Below are 10,070 nucleotides of genomic sequence, written 5' to 3' on the forward strand. Positions count from 1 at the left end.
AGATACATTCGATGATGGGCAATGCTGTGTTATATGCTGTAACAATAAAGGAGATGCCGCCTGCTCCTTTACAGCAGTTACAGACAGGCTCTCTAATCACCAGCTGCACATACATCGTAAGAGAATAAATATGTTATAAATGGTATAGTCTCTAACTGGGTTGCTGTGACCAGTGGGGTACCGCAGGGGTCGGTATTGGGACCTGTTCTCTTCAACATATTCATTAATGATCTGGTAGAAGGTTTACACAGTAAAATATCAATATTTGCAGATGATACAATACTATGTAAAGCAGTTAATACAAGAAAGATAGTATTCTGCTACAGATGGATCTGGATTAGTTGGAAACTTGGGCTGAAAGGTGGCAGATGAGGTTTAACAATGATAAATGTAAGGTTATACACATGGGAAGAAGGAATCAATATCACCATTACACACTGAATGGGAAACCACTGGGTAAATCTGACAGGGAGAAGGACTTGGGGATCCTAGTTAATGATAAACTTACCTGGAGCAGCCAGTGCCAGGCAGCAGCTGCCAAGGCAAACAGGATCATGGGGTGCATTAAAAGAGGTCTGGATACACATGATGAGAGCATTATACTGCCTCTGTACAAATCCCTAGTTAGACCGCACATGGAGTACTGTGTCCAGTTTTGGGCACCGGTGCTCAGGAAGGATATAATGGAACTAGTGAGAGTACAAAGGAGGGCAACAAAATTAATAAAGGGGATGGGAGAACTACAATACCCAGATAGATTAGCGAAATTAGGATTATTTAGTCTAGAAAAAAGACGACTGAGGGGCGATCTAATAACCATGTATAAGTATATAAGGGGACAATACAAATATCTCGCCGAGGACCTGTTTATACCAAGGAAGGTGACGGGCACAAGGGGGCATTCTTTGCGTCTGGAGGAGAGAAGGTTTTTCCACTAACATAGAAGAGGATTCTTTACTGTTAGGGCAGTGAGAATCTGGAATTGCTTGCCTGAGGAGGTGGTGATGGCAAACTCAGTCGAGGGGTTCAAGAGAGGCCTGGATGTCTTCCTGGAGCAGAACAATATTGTATCATACAATTATTAGGTTCTGTAGAAGGACGTAGATCTGGGGATTTGTTATGATGGAATATAGGCTGAACTGGATGGACAAATGTCTTTTTTTGGCCTTACTATGTTACTATGTAGGTCTAGTATAAGCTGCCTGCAGCCATAAGTGTATGTGCAGAAAACTGCAAGGTCTGTGTCCCCAGTCAGTCACACTACCTACATACAATAGACGAGAGACAGGGCTGAAAACTTGGCCCATGATGTGTTCTCCAGAGCACGGTGCAGCATCAGCCTCTTTTAATGCATCCCATTATTTTATTTGCCTTTGTAGCAGCTGCCTGACACTGACCACTGAATATGAGTTTGTCATCCACCCAGGTCTTTTTCATTGACAGTTTTGCCCAGAGTTTTAGAATTAAGCACATAATTATACATCTTATTACTTCTACCCAAGTGCATGACCTTACATTTATCCCCATTAAAGCTCATTTGCCATTTATCAGCCCAAGCTTCTAGTTTACATAAATCATCCTGTAATATAAAATTGTCCTCCTCTGTATTAATTACCCTTCAGAGTTTAGTGTCATCTGCAAATATTGAAATTTTACTCTGAATGCCCCCTACAAGGTCATTAATAAATATGTTAAAAAGAAGAGGGCCCAATACTGACCCCTGTGGTACCGCACTACTAACCGCTACCCAGTCAGAGTGTGCTCCATTAATAACCACCCTTTGTTTCCTATCCCTGAGCCAGCTCTCAACCCACTTGCACATATTTTCCCCTATCCCCATTATTCTCATTTTATGTATCAACCTTTTGTGTGGCACCATATCAAAAGCTTTTGAAAAGTCCATATACACTACATCCACTGGGTTCCCTTGGTCCAATCCGGAACTTACCTCTTCATAGAAACTGATCAAATTAGTCTGACATGAACGGTCCCTAGTAAACCCATGCTGATACTGGGTCATGAGGTTACATAGTAACATACATAGTAACATACATAGTTAGTAAGGCCGAAAAAAGACATTTGTCCATCCAGTTCAGCCTATATTCCATCATAATAAATCCCCAGATCTACGTCCTTCTACAGAACCTAATAATTGTATGATACAATATTGTTCTGCTCCAGGAAGACATCCAGGCCTCTCTTGAACCCCTCGACTGAGTTCGCCATTACCACCTCCTCAGGCAAGCAATTCCAGATTCTCACTGCCCTAACAGTAAAGAATCCTCTTCTATGTTGGTGGAAAAACCTTCTCTCCTCCAGACGCAAAGAATGCCCCCTTGTGCCCGTCACCTTCCTTGGTATAAACAGATCCTCAGCGAGATATTTGTATTGTCCCCTTATATACTTATACATGGTTATTAGATCGCCCCTCAGTCGTCTTTTTTCTAGACTAAATAATCCTAATTTCGCTAATCTATCTGGGTATTGTAGTTCTCCCATCCCCTTTATTAATTTTGTTGCCCTCCTTTGTACTCTCTCTAGTTCCATTATATCCTTCCTGAGCACCGGTGCCCAAAACTGGACACAGTACTCCATGTGCGGTCTAACTAGGGATTTGTACAGAGGCAGTATAATGCTCTCATCATGTGTATCCAGACCTCTTTTAATGCACCCCATGATCCTGTTTGCCTTGGCAGCTGCTGCCTGGCACTGGCTGCTCCAGGTAAGTTTATCATTAACTAGGATCCCGAAGTCCTTCTCCCTGTCAGATTTACCCAGTGGTTTCCCGTTCAGTGTGTAATGGTGATATTGATTCCCTCTTCCCATGTGTATAACCTTACATTTATCATTGTTAAACCTCATCTGCCACCTTTCAGCCCAAGTTTCCAACTTATCCAGATCCATCTGTAGCAGAATACTATCTTCTCTTGTATTAACTGCTTTACATAGTTTTGTATCATCTGCAAATATCGATATTTTACTGTGTAAACCTTCTACCAGATCATTAATGAATATGTTGAATATGTTATTCACTTTCTATCCTGTGACATCCCCACCCTCATCATGGGAGACTTTAACATCCCCATCAATGATCCCCTCTCCCAATCTGCCTCTCATCTTCTCTCTCTAACTTCTTCATTCAACCTCTCACAGTTTACTAATTCTCCTACGCATGAGGATGGGAATACTCTGGACTTGGTTTTCTCCCATCCCGGATCGCTGCACGACTTTTCTAACTCCACTCTCGGACCACAACCTTCTTTCCTTCTCTGTCAACAATTGTCTCCTCACCCGGGACACCCCCACTTACAACACTTATCGGAATACACGTACCATTAATACCCAGCAGCTTATGGACAACCTCCACACATCTTTAGCCCCCATCTCCTCACTCTCCTGTCCAGACTTGGCATTGTCACACTTCAATATTACACTTAAGAATGCCCTGGATGAAACAGCACCTTCTACACGCAGAAAGACCCAACACAGACAACGGCAGCCCTGGCACACTATGCAAACACGCTTTCTTCAGCGTTGCTCAAGGTGTGCAGAGCGGTAGTGGAGAAAATCTCTCTTAGCAGAAGACTTCATCCACTATAAGTTCATGCTCAAAACCTATATCTCTGCCCTTTCTCTGGCCAAACAATCCTACTTCACCACCCTCATCACCTCACTCTCCAACAACCCAAAACGACTTTTTGAAACCTTAAACTCCCTCCTGAAACCTAAAGTACAGGCCCCCCATCTCCAATCTCATTGGTGAGGATCTGGCCACTTATTTCCTAGAAAATGGATCCCTGGATCCCCATCCCTGCCGCAGCTCAAGCTCATTAGACATCTTTGAACCTGTTTCAGAAGAAGAAATTTCAAGCTCCTCGCTTCTGCCCGGCCTACAACCTGCAATAGTGACCCCATTCCTTCACCTCTCCTGCAGTCTGTCACCAGTGGTCACCACTCACCTGACTAAAATATTTAACCTCTCTCTTTCTTCAGGTATCTTTCCCTCCTCATTTAAACATGCCATCATTACCGCTTTACTTAACCCCTTACCGGCATCGGACGTACTATACCGTCCGATGCCGGCTCCCCTGCTTTGATGCAGGGCTCCGCGGTGAGCCCGCATCAAAGCCGGGACATGTCAGCTGTTTTGAACAGCTGACATGTGCCCATAATAGGTGCGGGCAGAATCGCGATCTGCCCGCACCTATTAACTAGTTAAATGCCGCTGTCAAACGCAGACAGCGGCATTTAACTACCGCTTCCGGACGGGCGGCCGGAAATGACGTCATCGCCGACCCCCGTCACATGATCGGGGGTCGGCGATGCTTGTATATTGTAACCATAGAGGTCCTTGAGACCTCTATCGTTACTGATGACCGGTGGCTGTGAGCGCCACCCTGTGGTCGGCGCTCATAGCACACCTCCATTTCTGCTACATAGCAGCGATCAGCAGATCGCTGCTATGTAGCAGAGCCGATCGCGTTGTGCCTGCTTCTAGCCTCCCATGGAGGCTATTGAAGCATGGCAAAAGTTAAAAAAAAAGTTTAAAAAAATGTGAAAAAAATAAAAAAAAATAAAAGTTTAAATCACCCCCCTTTTGCCCCAATCAAAATAAATCAATAAAAAAAAAATCAAATCTACGCATATTTGGTATCGCCGCGCTCAGAATCGCCCGATCTATCAATTAAAAAAAAGTATTAACCTGATCGCTAAACAGCGTAGCGGGAAAAAAATTCGAAACGCCAGAATTACGTTTTTTTGGTCGCCGCGACATTGCATTAAAATGCAATAACGGGCGATCAAAAGAACGTATCTGCACCGAAATGCTATCATTAAAAATGTCATCTCGGCACGCAAAAAATAAGCCCTCAACCAACCCCAGATCACGAAAAATGGAGACGCTACGAGTATCGGAAAATGGCGCAATTTTTTTTTTTTTTTAGCAAAGTTTGGAATTTTTTTTCAACACTTAGATAAAAAATAACCTAGTCATGTTAGGTGTCTATGAACTCGTACTGACCTGGAGAATCATAATGGCAGGTCATTTTTAGCATTTAGTGAACCTAGCAAAAAAGCCAAACAAAAAACCAATGTGGGATTGCACTTTTTTTGCAATTTCATCGCACTTGGAATTTTTTTCCCGTTTTCTAGTACACGACATGCTAAAACCAATGATCTCGTTCAAAAGTACAACTCGTCCCGCAAAAAATAAGCCCTCACATGGCCAAATTGACTGAAAAATAAAAAAGTTATGGCTCTGGGAAGGAGGGGAGCGAAAAACGAACACGGAAAAACGAAAAATCCCCTGGTCATGAAGGGGTTAAAAAGCCATCCCTGGACCAGAACTGCACGGCTAACTACAGACCTGTCTCTAACCCAGACCTGGGCAAGATGCGGCCCGCGGGCCGCATCCGGCCCGCCTGATGATTTTTAACGGCCCGCCAGCTAGCTGTCAGTTCTGACAGCCGCCGCCGGCACCGCTCGGCCAGCCGCCAGATGCTTATGAGGGCTGGCGGCTGGAGTGAAGGCCCCGAGGTCATCCACACGCTGCGCATTGCAGCGCATACAGTTCCTCCATACGGGAGTCCTCCAGGGTCAGGATGTGATTGACACAGCATCAGGAGCCATTGGCTCCTGGCTGTGTCAATCATTCTTGTTTCCGGACGCAGCATTATGCCACCGGTCACAAGAGGCTGCGCTCCGCATCGGCCCTGTACGTCACGTGCGTACGTCACCTGCGTACGTCACTCCACGGCCGCGCGGGATGCTGCGGTGAAGAAAGTTGCTGGCTGATGGTCTCCATCCTTCGGGTGAGTATCAGCGGTGGTCTCAGCAGTGGCGTATCCAGGGGGCCCCCGGGCGCAGCCGACAGTGCAGCACTATATGGGGGCCATAACATTTGTGCAGCACTATATGGGGGCCAAACTGTTTGTGCTGCTGTATATGGGGCCATAACATTTGTACTGCTGTATATGGGGCCCATACTGTTTGTGCTGCTGTATATGGGGGCCATACTGTTTGTGCTGCTGTATATGGGGCCCATACTGTTTGTGCTGATGTATATGGGGCCCATACTGTTTGGGCTGCTGTATATGGGGCCCATACTGTTTGTGCTGCTGTATATGGGGCCATACTGTTTGTGCTGCTGTATATGGGGCCCATACTGTTTGTGCTGCTGTATATGGGGGCCATACTGTTTGTGCTGCTGTATATGGGGCCCATACTGTTTGTGCTGCTGTATATGGGGCCCATACTGTTTGTGCAGCACTATATGGGGCCATACTGTTTGTGCTGCTGTATATGGGGCCCATACTGTTTGTGCTGCTGTATATGGGGGCCATACTGTTTGTGCTGCTGTATATGGGGGCCATACTGTTTGTGCTGCTGTATATGGGGCCCATACTGTTTGTGCTGCTGTATATGGGGCCATAATGTTTGTGCTGCAGTATATGGGGCCATAATGTTTGTGCTGCAGTATATGGGGCCATAATGTTTGTGCTGCAGTATATGGGGCCATAATGTTTGTGCTGCAGTATATGGGGCCCATACTGTTTGTGCTGCAGTATATGGGGCCCATACTGTTTGTGCTGCAGTATATGGGGCCCATACTGTTTGTGCTGCAGTATATGGGGCCATAATGTTTGTGCTGTAGTATATGGGGCCCATACTATTTGTGCTGCAGTATATGGGGCCCATAATGTTTGTGCTGCAGTATATGGGGCCATAATGTTTGTGCTGCAGTATATGGGGCCATAATGTTTGTGCAGCACTATATGGTGCAAGTGTCTGTATGGGGCATTGCCCATCATATGTATCATGGAACCCGCCAGCTGTAATGCCCCATGCAGATGGCCTTATTATATATATGTATACTACAGTATTGGGTAAAAATGAGTTAATTATATTAGTCCGGCCCTCTAAAACCATCCAAATTTCTCATGCGGCCCCATGGCAAAATTAATTGCCCACCCCTGCTCTAACCTTTCCTTCATCTCTAAACTCCTGGAACGCTTGGTCCACTCCCGTCAAATCCGCTATCTCTCGGATAACTCTCTTCTTGACCCCTTACAATCTGGTTTCCGCTCTTTACACTCCACTGAAACTGCCCTCACTAAAGTCTCTAATGACCTAATAACAGCTAAATCCAAAGGTCATTGCTCTCTCCTGGATCTATCTGCCGCATTTGATACTGTGGATCACCAGCTCCTTCTCACCATGCTTCGCTCCATAGGCCTCAAGGACACAGCCCTCTCCTGGTTCTCCTCCTACCTCTCTGACCGCTCCTTCACTGTATCTTTTGCCGGCTCCTCTTCCTCTATCGGGGTTCCGCAGGGCTCAGTCCTGGGCCCCCTCCTCTTCGCTCTATACACTGCCCCCATTGGACAAACAATCAGCAGATTTGGGTTCCAGTATCATCTCTATGCTGACGACACCCAATTATACACTTCTTCCCCCTACATCACCCCTACCCCAATTCAAAATACCAAGGATTGTCTCTCTGCTGTCTCTAACATCATGTCCTCCCTCTGAAACTAAATCTCTCCAAAACTGAACTACTTGTGTTTTTCCCTTCTACTAACCTCACTCTACCCAACATAAAAATTACCCTGGAGGGTTCAACCATAACTCCCAAACAGCATGCCCGCTGTCTTGGGGTCATATTCGACACCGAACTTTCCTTTACTCCCTATATCCGATCACTCACTCACTCCTGTCACCTGCATCTTAAAAACATCTCCAGAATCCGACCTTTTCTCACCTTTGAAACTGCTAAGACTCTTACTGTTGCTCTTATTCATTCTCATCTGGACTACTGCAACTCTCTTCTAATCGGTTTCCCTCTTTCCAAACTTTCTCCTCTCCAATCCATATTGAATGCAGCAGCCAGGGTCATATTTCTGTCCAGCCGCTTCACCGATGCCTCCATCTTGTGCCAGTCATTACACTGGCTACCCATTTGCTACAGGGTCCTGTATCAACTCATGTCTCTCACCCACAAAGCTCTCCACAGTTCTGCACCGCCTTATATCTAATCTCTCATCTCCGTCTATCGCCCTACACGTGCCGTCCGTTCTACAAATGACCTAAGACTAACATCCCCCATAATCCGAACCTCGCACCTCCGTCTCCAAGACTTCTCTCGTGCTGCGCCAGCTCTCTGGAATGCACTTCCCCAGATGATCAGACTGATACCTAGCCCCGACCTATTCAAGCACGCTTTAAAAACCCATCTCTGCAAACAAGCCTACCACATCAACTACTCAGTAAACTAACTTTGACCTGTTCCCTCCTTCCAAATATTATCTGCATGTGAATCTGCACCCTACTATTCATCTGTCTCCACACCCTCCATGCACACGATAACTGCACTTGATACTTGACTATTGCACTTAAACACACGGGCTGATGACCGGATCATGCAGCTTCATATGAAAATCCTTATTTATTATAATTTCCAGACCTGAAATAACAAGCACTTTTCACCTATTGTGTCCCATTTCCTTGTAGATTGTAAGCTTGCGAGCAGGGACCTCACCCCTAATGTCACTGTTTAAATTGTCTTAACTTATACTGAATTTATTGTCTGTACATGTCCCCGCTTAATTGTAAAGTGCTGCGGAAAATGTTGGTGCTATATAAATAAAAAATTATTATTATTATTCCTCTCCAGATACTCCAGTATAGCATCCCTTAGAATGCCCTCCAGGATTTTACCCACAGTAAAGGTTAAGCTTACTGGCCTATAATTTCCGAGTTCAGTTTTTGTCCCCTTTTTGAATATTGGCACCACATTTGCTATACGCCAATCCTGTGGTACAGACCCTGTTATTATGGAGTCTTTAAAGATTAAAAATAATGGTTTATCAATGACTGTACTTAATTCCTGCAGTACTCGAGGGTGTATCCCATCCGGGCCCGGAGATTTGTCAATTTTAGTGATTTTTAGACGCCGCCGCACTTCCTGCTGGGTTAAGCAGGTGACATTTAATTGGGAATTTATATCACTAGTCATTTTATCTGCCATGGGATTTTCTTATGCTAAATGACTTTTTTTCATCAGTATTTACACATTGGCTTTTTCCTCATCCTCATCCACCATTTCACCCAGACTATTTTTAAGGGGGCCAACACTATCATTTTTTAGTTTCTTACTATTTATGTAGTTAAAGAATATTTTAGGATTATTTTTACTCTCTCTGGCAATGAGTCTCTCTGTCTCAATCTTTGCTGCCTTGATTTGCTTTTTACAGAATTTATTTAATTTTTTGGATTTATTTAATGCCTCCTCACTACCTACTTCCTTTAATTCTCTAAATGCTTTCTTTTTGTCACTTATTGCGCCCCTTACAGAAGGGAGGCGCCCCCTCCCTATACTCAGAAGGGAGGTAAGAACATTTCTAAAACAATCCACAGCGAGGAGATTGGAACAAAACAAAATCCTCTAAACTGCATGCTTGCAAACGCCAGAAGCCTGACAAACAAGATGGAAGAACTAGAAGCAGAAATATCTACAGGTAACTTTGACATAGTGGGAATAACCGAGACATGGTTAGATGAAAGCTATGACTGGGCAGTTAACTTACAGGGTTACAGTCTGTTTAGAAAGGATCGTAAAAATCGGAGAGGAGGAGGGGTTTGTCTCTATGTAAAGTCTTGTCTAAAGTCCACTTTAAGGGAGGATATTAGCGAAGGAAATGAGGATGTCGAGTCCATATGGGTCGAAATTCATGGAGGGAAAAATGGTAACAAAATTCTCATTGGGGTCTGTTACAAACCCCCAAATATAACAGAAACCATGGAAAGTCTACTTCTAAAGCAGATAGATGAAGCTGCAACCCATAATGAGGTCCTGGTTATGGGGGACTTTAACTACCCGGATATTAACTGGGAAACAGAAACCTGTGAAACCCATAAAGGCAACAGGTTTCTGCTAATAACCAAGAAAAATTATCTTTCACAATTGGTGCAGAATCCAACCAGAGGAGCAGCACTTTTAGACCTAATACTATCTAATAGACCTGACAGAATAACAAATCTGCAGGTGGTCGGGCATCTAGGAAATAGCGACC

The sequence above is a fragment of the Ranitomeya imitator genome, chromosome 5 (assembly GCF_032444005.1).
Source record: "Ranitomeya imitator isolate aRanImi1 chromosome 5, aRanImi1.pri, whole genome shotgun sequence".
Classification (NCBI taxonomy): Eukaryota; Metazoa; Chordata; class Amphibia; order Anura; family Dendrobatidae; genus Ranitomeya; species Ranitomeya imitator.